This window comes from Callithrix jacchus, chromosome 4 (genome assembly GCF_049354715.1).
Source record: "Callithrix jacchus isolate 240 chromosome 4, calJac240_pri, whole genome shotgun sequence".
In the NCBI taxonomy this organism is placed as follows: Eukaryota; Metazoa; Chordata; class Mammalia; order Primates; family Cebidae; genus Callithrix; species Callithrix jacchus.
The window spans coordinates 137,500,326-137,513,757 of NC_133505.1; the positions used below are offsets into that span (position 1 = coordinate 137,500,326).

Consider the following 13,432-nt stretch of genomic DNA (forward strand, 5'->3'; position numbering starts at 1 on the left):
TATTGATCTACTTTCCTATTTATTCTATCATTTAACTCAATTTACCAGATGAGATTAGAACAGCCAGAGAAATATTTTATAATACAATTTTTTTTAAAAAAGACAGCCTTGCTTCTGTAGCTGCATGTGGGATTATCGACATTGCTTCAAGCAGCTCCGTGGGTATTCATTCCCACAGATTTTCTCAATGCCCCTAGACCCTAAACCCTGTTCTTGCTGTCTCTGCTGAATATAACTGAGCCCAAATCCCTGCACACCACATTTCTTAGTCCACGGGACCTGTGAAGACAAACTTTCTTATCACTGCAAATGGGTCTTCAAAACAGCCTGGGAAGATCAATCTATGATTTCAATGTGAGAGACAAACTTTTTGATGAGACATCCATTTGCAAAATCACATTTGGTTCCACAGTATTTCTAAGGCTTGGCTTGCTGAGATTCGGATTCTCCAGGGATCTGGATATTTTGTAATAATTTGAGAGAAAGTGAGAAAGGCCTTTCACAAGGCGAGAGATAATTTAGTGGAAACAGATCTCAAAGATGACAGTTATGCAAATTGTATTTAATGTACTTACTTTAAATGACTAGAGAAAAAAATTCTATAAAATGCTTTGCAAGAAATATACCCTGTTGGTTATTTGCTATATAATTAAGCTCATAACCTGGTGTGCCCTGACAAAAGTTTTACAATAAACCATCCCAATCAGACTTGATGATTGCAATAACCATCCCAATGTAGCCCCTCAGGGGCCTGGTACGCCTGATACACAGGGCCAGTGGACTCAAAGTAAAGAAGGACATGAAGCAGAGAAGCAAGATTCAGATGGTACAGCTAAAATATTTCCTGAAAACAAAATGAAAAACGCACACAGAAAACAAGCAAAAACATCAGTTGGAGAATTTGTAAAAGCTGGGGTGGAGTAGTTAACCAGGCAGAAGGAATCTGGCGTGCTAAACATTAGATTTACAAACTTTCAATGTTGCTTTCGCCGTTTCAAATAGTGATGTTGGCACCAACATCAAATTAGAAAAGAGCTGAAAACAGATTTTTGAATCACTACTTTTCACAAAATACTAAGACTTCTGATGAAAAATATCACTGAGTTCATTTTTTTAAAGCTTTAGAAAAAGAGAAATGACAAGTTTAGAGAATAAACAAACTTTATTTTATAACAGTATTACAGGAAGCAAAATATCATTTAATACAACTTGAAGCTGCTATAAATCTAATCTGGCATCATAACTATACATAGGGTCAAAAGCAAAGAAAACAATGTTCAATATAGTTAATACGTCCCTATCAGGTCTCTGGTGCCAGCTTTAAATGGTATAACCTTCTTGGAACCAACGGAGAACCATCACAGCCCCCTCTCCCTCTCCCCAGCGTCCTCAAACCTGTGTGAATCATCAAACTATCTGAAAGAGACAGTCCTGCTCAATAACAAAAGGTCAGTTTTACATGTAGACAAGGAGGTTTAATACGAAGCAAGGGTTCTACCCAAGTGTTCAAATAATGGAAAGTACTGAAGTTTGGATATGTTAAGAAAGAAAGCACTAAGGTTTTAAGCTGCCTGAATCTTTTAGCAGAAGGGAAGAAAGAGTGTTCTTTCTCTGTTCCCTCCTGTTCTGGAATGCTGCCGAAGGGCATGTGTCTGAGAAGCATTGGCACTGTGGCGCGGCAGGGGTCTCTAAGCACAGTGCACAGTCAGTGAACTTCTTCATAATTCTCCAGTCCAGAGATTCTGACTCCCTACTAAAAGTACAAAGTCACAGGACTGGAAAGTCAAAAGAGGCCAGTATAAAAAACATCCCCTGTGAAATTCTCAAATATTAGAAAATTTTCAAGATGTAAGAAATTTTAATCTGTATTAATATTTTCTCATACAGTATATTTACTGCAACTGGAAAACTCCGTAAATATTTACTGTGAGGATTCAACGGAAAGAATCTGGAAGAAGGGAAGCCACTATCTAAATTAGTCACAGAGTTTCCTTTCTGCACAACAGCACCTGTTCAAGTGAACAGCACCTTACCAGCTTGGGCTGGCCTTGTTCACTGTCATTTGATCAAAGTGAGTCATTAGAAGCAGGTAGTTGCACACAAAGTAAACAGAAAACAAAAACAAAACCCCCTAATTAACAACAAAAAAAGAAAGAACCAAGAATATTTATAAGTGGTTATAAAACAAAATAATATATTAAAATGTATGGGAGCAATATAGACCAGAGCTGGTAAGAAAAGGTTTGGTGTTGGCGTTTTAATTCTTCAGGCTTCCCGTCATTGTTACCAGTCGTAGCATAAATGCGCTGGAGTAGTGGTGTGGCATCAAGACTCGGAATGGTCAAAAAAATCTTCAGGGCTTCACAAAGTTGACTGTTGTTTAAAAAATGACTTTCTAGGAGAGAAAAAACAAAGAGAAGGCTTAAATATTCCAAAAACACAGGCGTGAAAAAAAATGGTAACATTCATCAAATTTTCAATCAAGTAATCAACAGTTACTGTCTGCCTAGTCTTACAGTAAATAGTACGTTTACCAGAAGACAAGCATGAAATACTATTCCACTCTCAAGGGCCTTAAAATACCTGGAGAATTGACAAGTACACTAGAAGCAACTGGCAAACAAGAGTTCACTGCAAAAGAGTTTATTAGCATAAAACAGAGACAATTCATATAGTAAGACTTTAAAGACAGAAATCAGGGTAGGTTTTAAAGCTATACTCAGGGAGAGGGAAAGTCAAAGTCCATTTTCTTTGTGCTGAAATGAATGGAAATGGTGCTTCAGGTGGAAAAACACGATGAGCTAAGAGGCAGGGAAGTGAAAAAGTACATGGTATGACAGTAAGATGTATGTGGGGGGGAGGCAGGAATGAATGGGAGGAACAGGACGGTGAAGAAATGGACATTACTACAGTTAAGCATTGGTATAATGAGTAGTAAATAAAGGTACAAATTATTAGGTCTATAACAGACTGAGAAGTACGAGCTTGATCTAACAGACTAGAAAAAAAATGAATTAAGAAAGAATATTCAGATAAAAAGACCGGTTGGCAGTCTACTGCAATGGTCCAGAGCAGAGTACAAGAGCCACGGAGAGATAAGAGACAGGTCAAAGATCCTGGGCTTGTCAAGTTCATGCAGGGCATAAGCCCAGGAAAGGAGGCTGGGATGAGGAAGGGTTTCTCACAGAGTGATTTACGTTTTGAGAACACTACTGTGGCTTCAGTGTGATGAATAAGCTGAAGTCAGTAAGGATTACAGGCAGGAACAACAGTCTGGAGACCACTGCAGGAGTCCAATTGGATGAGGAAGATGACAAATGTCAGGCATTCCTGCTAGACAGCAGGAACTCAGACTTGCGTGGCTGGTACATAAATCAGGTGGTAGGGAAATTTGAGAGGGACCACTAAGAAGAAAACTCAGAGTGTGGGGATTGAGAAGGAAGTATAGAGTGGATGATAAGGTTTGGAGTCTGGGACCTCAAAAAACAAAGAGAGCTTGTAGGCTTATAGCCTGTGTGAGGCATTAGGCCTAGGGATATAGATTTGGCCATCAGAACAGCACAAATGAAACAAACAGAACTAAGTCTCATGTGAGCATAAGAATAAATGAAAGCTACAGTGTTGCAGACGTTCACAATCAAAGGTAAGTGGGTAAGACAGAAGACTATAAAAATCCATGATGGTGCAATGGCCCGGAAAGAGAACAGGGTTTTAAGGTGGCCACTGTTTCATTTTATATTTCAACTTGGTTGGAAGTTTTGGCAAATGATAGGTAATTACAAAGGACAGTGAAGAGTAGTAATATCTTTTCCAAGAGACACTGGACCCAAAGTCAATTAGAACGTACACTCTTTTGGTTAGATAAAATTAAGTCTTGCTTCAGTGAAAAAAGTCCCTACCATTTAGATTTATCACAGATAATATTAGAGTGTCTTGATTATTCAGGACAGATTGATTAATCAACTTCATTGTTTCCCACCCTGTTGTCTGCCTTAGGCTATTTCATTACTCATTAGTACTTCTGCTTGATTCTACACAGGGAGAAAAATCAATGGAGAAAGCCCAAAGTCTTTTTCTAGGTTAGTAATCGTGAAAAGAAACATGGGGCTGATGAAGGGAAATGGACAGAACTACCAGTCAAACTGGATTTGGCAGCTACACGACACCTTCAGGCGTGCAACCTGCTCTTGTCCCTTCAGGGCTGGCATTTCCATTGGCTTTGTTTAGTAAATACGCATCATTTGTTGAACACAGCTGCCATTTTGCAGTTTAGGTCATTAAAAAAAACAGACCTCTGATGCTAGCAGGGCTTGAAAACCTACAGAGAGAACAATGTTTAGGATTCTAGTCTCCATGTCGCTTTTTTTTTTTGCATCTGTTTTCATCAAAAATAAAATTTTCACTTTGTAATGAGTCATAAATTTGTAAAGAAAAGCTAAAATTAAACTTGTTTCAAAGTTATTACAGGAAACTAAGCATATGTAGGAATTGAAGGGAATAGACCTTGATCTCAAAAAACTTCACCATCTACTGGGCTAAAAATAGAGAAAAAGACATAGTTATCCAAATAAACTCAAAATGTAATTTATTTCCATTAATACACTTTTTTTCTGGTAAAAAGTATTATAAATCATAATCTTGATGTGCTCTTAGGATTCCAAACAGCTTTCAGAATCATTTGTTGGCATTTTAATGTTAAATTTTACTTATTTTCTCATTCTTTAAAAAGCAGTAAATCCAGTTTAACTCTGAATTAGATATTGTGTCAAAAACATCCTAGTTCCTTACTGGTGTGGATGAACAGGGAGTAACTTATTGTATGAAGATTTTATTTACCTCTCCACTTATCTTTTTTGACTGTTTTTTGCACTTAAACACATGTAGAAATATGCTCCTAAGTTTTTGAGCTGAGAAAGAGAAAAGATGAAGATAGAATCATCAGTGTCACTGCTACATAAGCATCAGAAATATTATACTTTTCTGTCCTCTGGTAGGTGTCTGTGAGAAATAAATTTAATATTTGACAATTTTTAACAGGCAAGAGTTTGGGACTAAATTATTGATTACATAGAGGAAACTGAAAACTAGGCACTGGCTCTTCATGTAAGAGCTATAGAAGTTTCAAGAACTTTCTTTTCTTTCTTCTCTCAGCTTGAATTCTACTCATATTCATAGAAGTCTGGGCATCTTTGTCAATACAAATTGACAGGCATTAATTATAGACATTAATTCACCTGCTTTCACTTTCACACTATCACAAGGTTCATCCTGAGTTTGGGTAGATCATAGCTGTTAAGTATATGGATTATACTTTATGTATTAGAATTGTGGTCAAGGCGACAAAAATAAAAGCATTCATACCACTGTTCTGTTTCCATGCTTCTGCTCCACCCCTGGCCTATACAATGTCAGTAAACATTTCTAACTAATGTCATCACATTCCCTAGTCTATGTCCCCCTCTTATGGTCAATGTGAGAATAGATCAATGTGGCTAAAGTTCATCTAATCACAGGTGTAATTCTATGTCCAAGTTCTTCAAGGATACATGATGGTTGCAGGCCTTGTCTCAAGCATTCACAGAGGGATCAGAGAGTTATTTATCCTTCTCAGGGCACCCAATGAACAGTGGTGAAAATAGTCCATACACAGAAGTTCTATGATGTGGTCTGAAAAGCACAATCTTTGAGTTTCTAGAGACAAAGGGATCAATGTACTGATCTCAATCTTGGGTGCTCTATTACAGAAATTGACTCAGTAAATTGATTTTAAAAAGCATTTGACACAAAGCACTAGCAATGCTGCCTTTAAGTGGTACAGCAGAGAGAAGTCTCAACAAAAATGCAAAAATGTAGTTTTCCCCTATATAATACAACAATGCAAAAGAAGAAAACAACATTTCTTCAGATTAATGAAGAGTCAATTACCACAGAACAATAATATAATCAAAGAGTCTGAAACAGGAATAAAATGTTTACTTTACACACTGCATTTCCTAAACAAAACTAACCTCCGTGCACTCAAGTGTAATTTAAATATGATATTTTATGGACTTGACAGTTATTTCAAATGCTGTACTTTTCATTTGTATTATTCTTTGTCCTCAATTTGCATACTTGATTTTAATTTCTAAACAGAATTTCCATTATTTAAATTATAACAATTGGCCAGGCACAGTGGCTCAGGCCTGTAATCCCAGCAATCTGAGAAGTCAAGGCGGGCAGATATCCTGAGATCAGGAGTTTGGGACCAGCCTGGCCAACATGGCAAAACCCAATCTCTACGAAAGATCTAAAAATTAGCCAGGCATGATGACACATGCCTGTAATCCCAGCTACTCAGGACGCTGAGGCAGGAGAATTGCTTGAGCCCAGGAAGCAGAGGTTGCAGTAAGCTGAGATCACACCACTGCACTCCAGCCTGGCTGACAGAGCAACACTCTGTATGGAATATATAAATAAATAAAATAAAAATCCCAGAGCCCAAAAATGTAAGCTGCTAAATTTCCATTTGGTTAAACCTAGAAAACAGTCCATTCTTAAAATGTCTGTATTACCACTAAATATACATGAAGTGTAGCCTACAGCCCCCGAGGGCTGCTGAGTCTCTTTAAGGGGATCATAGAGTCAAAACTGTCTTTATCATCATACTAAGATATTATGTCCTTTTCAGTGTGTCAGCATTTTCACCAATGGTGCAAACAAACAATGGTAAGTAAACTTATTGGCAGCTCAGCCTACATATTTCGAAGCAGAGGAATCAAACTATACTTCATGTAAACTTATTCTTTCTTTTTTTTTCTTTTCTATTTTTTAGAGGCAGGGTCTCCAGTCCCCCATGCTGGAGTACAGTGGTGTGATATAGTTCATTGCAGCCTTGAACTCCTGGACTTAAGGGATCGTCCTGCCTCAGCCTTCCAAGTAGCTAGGAATACAGGCACATACCACTACACCCAGCCAATCAAAAAAACTTTTTGTGGACACAGGGTCTTGCTATACTGCCCAGTCTGGCCTCAAACTTCTGGCCTCAAGTGATCCTCTCACCTCAACCTCCCAACGTGTTGGGATTACAGGCGTTGAGCCACCATGCCCCACCTGTCACCTTATTCTTTACCAGTGTGCACTCGCAGTGAAACAGAGAAGACAGTTTCACTTAAGGATGTCCTTGAGGAAACAGAAGGAATATTAATTCTCTTACATCTCAACCCCAAGTGCGTCTTTTTAGTATTCTGTGTGATGAAATGGTTAGTATGCACGCAACACTCCCGCTGCATACAGAAGCACAATGTCTAGAGGAAAAGCATCAATGCGAATGTTTGAACTGTGAGTTGAAGCAGCTGCGTTTTCATAAACCACCTTTCTTACTTGAGAGAGTCACTGGCAGACAGATGATGTTATTCAATGTGGGTATACTCGGCAAACCTTTTATTGAAAATGAAGTTGAGCCTGTCGCCTCAAGAGAAACAATTGACAGCACTTGTTGTCAATGATAAAATTCAAGCTTTTAGGTGAACATTAGAATTTGGAAAACAGTGTTTTGGCCACCATGAGCTTGACAGCTTCCCAATACTGAAAGACTCTTGATGAGATCAGTGGCAACTGATGACCCTCCTCCTGCCTCTATCGCTTTTCCTTTTCCAGGATGTCATATAGTTGGATCCTACAACATAGAGTCTTTCTAGACAGACTTTTTTCACCATGTGATGATTTTTACCTTAATAAATATTTGTAAAATTTCTCTGTTTTGACTTATGATAAATTTCAATAGATGTAGTTCACATGAACGAAATCTCTTTGGGCTCTTCAATAATTTTTAGGTGTATAAAGTGGTCCTGAGACCATTAGGTATGAGAAATGCTTATATCTAATCTGCTATCAGTAATCTACTGCCATTTTCTTCTATCACCGATATCTGTGTATCTGCTGAGTAGAGGGAGAAATTAAATCCAGTACTTTTCTCTGCAGTCAAATGAAGCATAGTATCTGTCCTACAAGTAATTCAGCAAAATGCTTTTGCTTCTCCTGGTTTCCTGGAACACGTTAATACTGTTTGGAGCCCCCACCTTCTCAGGAGGCTCTCCTGTGGGTCCTTGAAGGCCCAAGTCCCATCTTCAGGCCTTTCGGGACTGGGTTGACCTTCCTGAGCCCTGTGCCCTCTGAATGAACTGTATTACTCTCAAAGGCCTATGTGCTAATATAACTTTACTTCAAAGAGGTATAGATACTGAGTTTCATCTAACTGAAAAGGAAAAAAATACTGGACTTAATTTTTATAGAGGTTCCTATATGGTATTTTACTCCAGGTCTTGCTTCCAAGTTAAACTCAGTCTTACTCTTAGAGATGTCCAGTTCAGTCTCCCCATTACTGACTGTCTGAACCAGTATTTTGGTGTCTTTACAGGGTACTTCATCTAATCTAGTAGTTTTTCAGTCAATCATGCACACCACTAACAAATTAGTATTACTAAAGGACATGGCAGGTAAGACCATCTGCAAATTGTCTTCAACAAATGTTTCCAGCTGTGCTGGGATCTCTACACATAACCACGATGGAGGTTTGCTTTTCCTGACATCCAGCCCATTGTTTTCCTAAGTGCTCTTTCCTCCCTCCCCAGATCCCCCAACCAACCAGATCCCCCACTTGGTGCTCTGCACAGAGGAGCTTTTCCGCAACCTTTCTGGGGAGGCTTGTCTTGATTGGCCAATCAGAAGAATTTCTCCTGTCAACTTTCACAGCCCTTTAGCTAGGCCTTTCTTCAAATATACTATTTTTGTTATGTTTGAATGTAAAATAACCCTAAACGTTGTATGTTTGAATGAAAAATAAACCTGGATGTTATTTTTATGCATCTTCCTATGTCCTGCTCTCTCCCACACAACTATAATAGTCCCTTGAACAAAACAGGCTCATATTATAAATTAATGAATCCAGAGTGACAGTAACAGGGACTAATTTGTAACATAAGACTGAAGAACAGGAGTATGAGGAAGTGGGGCCAAAAAAAAAAGAAACCAACCGAATTGTATGATGTCTTTAGGAAGAAGCACTAATTCCCATTTTTACCATTACTCTTGGGTGTCCATTTTCTTACGTGGAAAAACATCAGGTTCATTTTTCTGTTCTCTTTTGTTGATTAACTGTATCTATGATATTCCACGAGGACTCTTACTTCTTTAAAAAACTGGTTTCCTCAAATCACTGAAGCCACACACAAGTTTCTAAGAGTAGTGGTGCTGGCAGTAAAGCTGTTAAGGTCTTCTGGTTCACACTGCTAGGTCAAGCCTTTTTGGAATTTGATATAAAAGCATTCTACAAAATCATAAAGCTCCTTTTAAATAACAGATGAACTATGGTCAGGCTCCACTCAGTGTACTTTATTAGAGCTGAGCTTTTGTCAACCGTAGGTTCATAAGATAGGCAGCAATGAGAAAACATTTCTCTGTAGCATCAAATAAGAGCTTAAAAATACTCCATAACAAGGCTTTCATCTTTTAGAAAACTGGAGTTTAGTGGGAATCAGAAGAAATTTCTAGACCCAACTTTCTCACTTTTTACTTGAGGGAGCATGGGAAAACAATCACTTTTCCTCAAAGTTAAATAAAGATATCTTAAAATACTATTTCCTGATCTTAAAACACTATTCCCTGCCCCCTAGCAGTCTCAGCCTCTCTCTCTCTGTCTCCCTCTTTCTCTCTCTCTCTCTCTCTCTCTCACACACACACACACACACACACACACACACACACAATCTTAAATTGCATCATGCCATATTAACTTAAGGTTTTCTTCTCACTTCACCCCCTCCTACCCTCCATAGATCAGCACTGTCCAAGACAAATAGACTGCAAGCAATGAATCTGAGCACATATGTAAATTTTCTAGAAGCCACATTTCAAAAAATGAAAAGAAACATGTATATTTAATTTTAATGTAGGTATTTAACCCAATATACCCAAATTTTAGTTCAATAAGTAATTAATTTAAAATTAGGAAGAGTTTACTTTTTTCTCATGTCTGAAATCCAGTAAATAGCTTACACTTACAACACATCTCAGTTGCAACTAGCCACATTTCAAGTGCTCAGTAGCCACAAGTGGGTACTGGCTACGATACTGGACAGAACAGTTCCAGATTCCCACAGGCTCTAATGCTAGCTCAACTATTTTGATGCAGGAAAGCATCAATATGTCCTTGGATTGTAATCCTCATAAGGACAGGATTATTTTTAAAACCACACACACATACATAAATTTGTTAATGAGTTGCCGTAGCAAAATTCCCTTCTGATGCCACCCACAAAATTTACATGTTTAAACAACTGTTATCTGGAATATCTATCAGAAAAGCCTTGAGACAAATGAATTTATACTTACCACAGGTGACCTATGGCAGTTATGTTAATGTCTAAGATCCTATTTCCTTATAAAAAAGGTTGGAGGATGGACCTTAAGAGCTTGTTTGGAGGTTCTAGACGGGGAGTGCAGCTACTCATATACCACTGACTGAAGACTGGTCCTCCTCTATCAGGGATGGCTATCCTCTTCAACCGAGTGAGCAACTTCGGGAGGGATGCATATGGAGTGGTGAGGGAGGAAGGGGACACCCACCTAGCCAACCAGATCAGCCAAATCAATCCTGGCAATCAATGGGGTGACAGATGTTGCAGCCAGATCACCCTCACATCACGTATGTTCATTGAGGCACTGTTTATAATAGCAAAGACTTGCAACCAACCCAAATGCCCAACAAAGATAGACTGGATAAAGAAAATGTGGCACATATGCACCATGGAATACTATGCAGCCACAAAAAAGGATGAGTTCCTGTCTTTTGCAGGGACATGGATGAATCTGGAAACCATTATTCTCAGCAAACTGATGCAAGAACAGAAAACCAAACACCGCAAGTTCTCACTCATAAGTGGGTATTCAACAATGGAAACACATGGACGCAGGGAGGGGAACAACACACACTGGGGTCTGTTGTGGGTTGGGGATTTAGGGGAGGGATAGCAGGGGGTGGGGAGTTTGGGGAGGGATTACATTAGAAGAAATACCTAATGTCAGTGACAGGGAAATGGAGGCAGCAAACTACCAGGGCATATGTATACCTATGTAACAATCCTGCAAGATCTGCACATGTACCCCAAAATTTAAAGTAAAATTTAAAAAAAAAATCATTAAAAAAAAGGTTGGAGGAGAGACATGAAGCTTCTCTATAGGCAGTTTAACATTAAATATTCTTCACATTTCCAGACTCTTAAACCCGTCCTAGGACAGGGTAACGAAGTCATAACCAGCACCCCAACCCGGCCAGAGGCCCGGGTAACATACACGCATAAGGAGACTGGGTCCCAAGGGCCTCAAAATAAAGACAGGATAGGACAGGCAGCAGCACTGTGGTAACCTAGAGAGCTCCTTCTGGCCTGACACTGGCCACGCCTACTTAGCTCCAGCATTGTCGCCACGGGAAGAGCAGGTTCAATGCCAGCAGAGCTTCTGACTTTTCTAAAATTGCTGAGTTATCTTCTAATTTTTAAGCATGAATAATTGATTCAAGTTCTAAGACATACTGTTTAGGCCAAAACACAAAATAAAACTGTGGAAATGGCCTGCTCAACTCTAAGCAGTCAGCTCTGTCTTGCCCCTCTCTCTACTTTTGGTGCCATTTCTAATCCTTAATAATAATTTTTTAAACTGGGAGAAAAATATAGCATTTGTGACTAAGGGGTTAATTAACTTTAACTAATCTGAAAAGATTGCTCATCTTTTCAAGTTACTAAGCTGTGTGATCATTGTGAAAACTGAGGGATAATTTAAATGCCCATTAGTAGGGATTATTTACGTAAACCTTCATGCATCCATTCAATTAATCTCTACAACAGAAATAAACAGACCCCTGAATAGGAAAATGGACAAAGGACACAAACTGGCAACCAAAAGATACGCAAATTATATGATTATATTTGTGTCTATGCCTGCGTGTAGCATATGTATGCGTGTATTCCAACCTCACTAGCACTGAAAAAATACAATCAGAGAAGGCTCTTTCCTCACCATTCAAACAAGGGAAAAACAAATGCTCTTTCCTGATCAAAATGGCAAAGCTTTTTTAAAAAATGTTTAATAATGCCTAGTGTTGCCAAGGCTGTAGGGAAACATAAGCTCACAAACTGTGAATAGGAGCCTACGTTTGCAGAACCATTAAGGAGGACAATTTGGTAATATGTCAAAAACCCTTGGTCAGCCAGGAGTGGTGGTTTACGCCTATAATCCCAGCACTTTGGGGAGGCAAAAGCAGGCGGGATCACCGGAGGTCAGTCAGAAGTTCGAGACCAGCCTGGCCAACACAGTGAAACTCTGTCTCTACTAAAAATGCAAAAATTAGCCAGGTGTGGTGGCACACACCTATAATCCCAGCTACTTGGGAGGCTGAGGTAGGAGAATCGCTTGAACCCAGGAGGCGGAAGTTACAGTGAACCAAGATTGTGCCACTGCACTCCAGTCTGCACAACCGGAGTGAAACTCTCTCAAAAAAAAAAAAAAAAAAAAAAAAAAACCTTGGTGGCATACCAACTCCAATTTTAAACCTATTTGCCCAGGAGAAACAATGAGATCAACCCACAAAAACGTACAAACAAGTATAATCTTTTTAAGCTGTATAATAACTATGAAAAATAAGGGGTAATTTAAATGCCCATTAATTGGGGTTATTTAAGTAAACCATCACTCATCCATTCAGCAGCTGCTAAAAAATGATGAGGTAACAAGGACCAATAACTATAATGTACTATTAAGTGGAGGAAAAAGCAAGACATATAACAGAATCACAATATTAGCCTATATAGATAGAGGGATGAGTGTGTATGTGAGTGTCTATATGTGTGTATATTTATGAGTACACCCTACACACTGGGAAGAGATTGTCTATCTCTGGGAGCATGGGACTTACGGGTCACTTACATTTTCTACTGTCTCTCCCTTTAAAAAAGTTATAACCTCTCTTTTATTACCAGAAAAAAAAGCAGTAAAGATAGTTTCATTTGAAAAAATCATAGTCAGTAATGGTTATCCAAGAGCAAGCCTTGGGGAATTAGTGATACTGCCTGACCTTAATGTTTGCACTAGAGCAGGGGCACCCAGCACGTCTTGTGTGGGGGAGTTCAAATAAATTATAACTGACTCATTGATAACAACCTGGAAGATTTAGCAACCTTAAATTAAAACATTCCCCAGCATTTCAGAGTGAAAACTGGCTGTGCCTCAAACTCACTAAACCAAAACTGGCTTTTTATTTCTATGCAGAAAAATCAGTCCTCATGTGAGGTGTGATTAATCTATATTGAAAATGACGCAGTAATAAGATGCTAATTTTAGGTGTGAGACTAGCACAACTAGGCAAATAAAATAAAAATGCAACACACTTGATATGCCT

The 13,432-nt window shown here is 38.8% G+C and overlaps 1 protein-coding gene across 50 annotated transcripts in view; it reads right to left on the bottom strand.

Moving 5' to 3' along the window:
* Nucleotides 1-1,143: 1,143 nt before the first annotated feature.
* The window catches only part of EPB41L2 (erythrocyte membrane protein band 4.1 like 2), a 225,724-nt gene continuing 213,435 nt past the window's right edge, over nucleotides 1,144-13,432 (bottom strand). For all 50 annotated transcript variants that reach the window (XR_013534545.1, XR_013534544.1, XR_013534542.1 and 47 more), the window contains one exon: nucleotides 1,144-2,395. The gene's annotated coding sequence lies outside the window, so the exon portion shown is untranslated. The remainder of the gene's footprint in view (nucleotides 2,396-13,432) is intronic.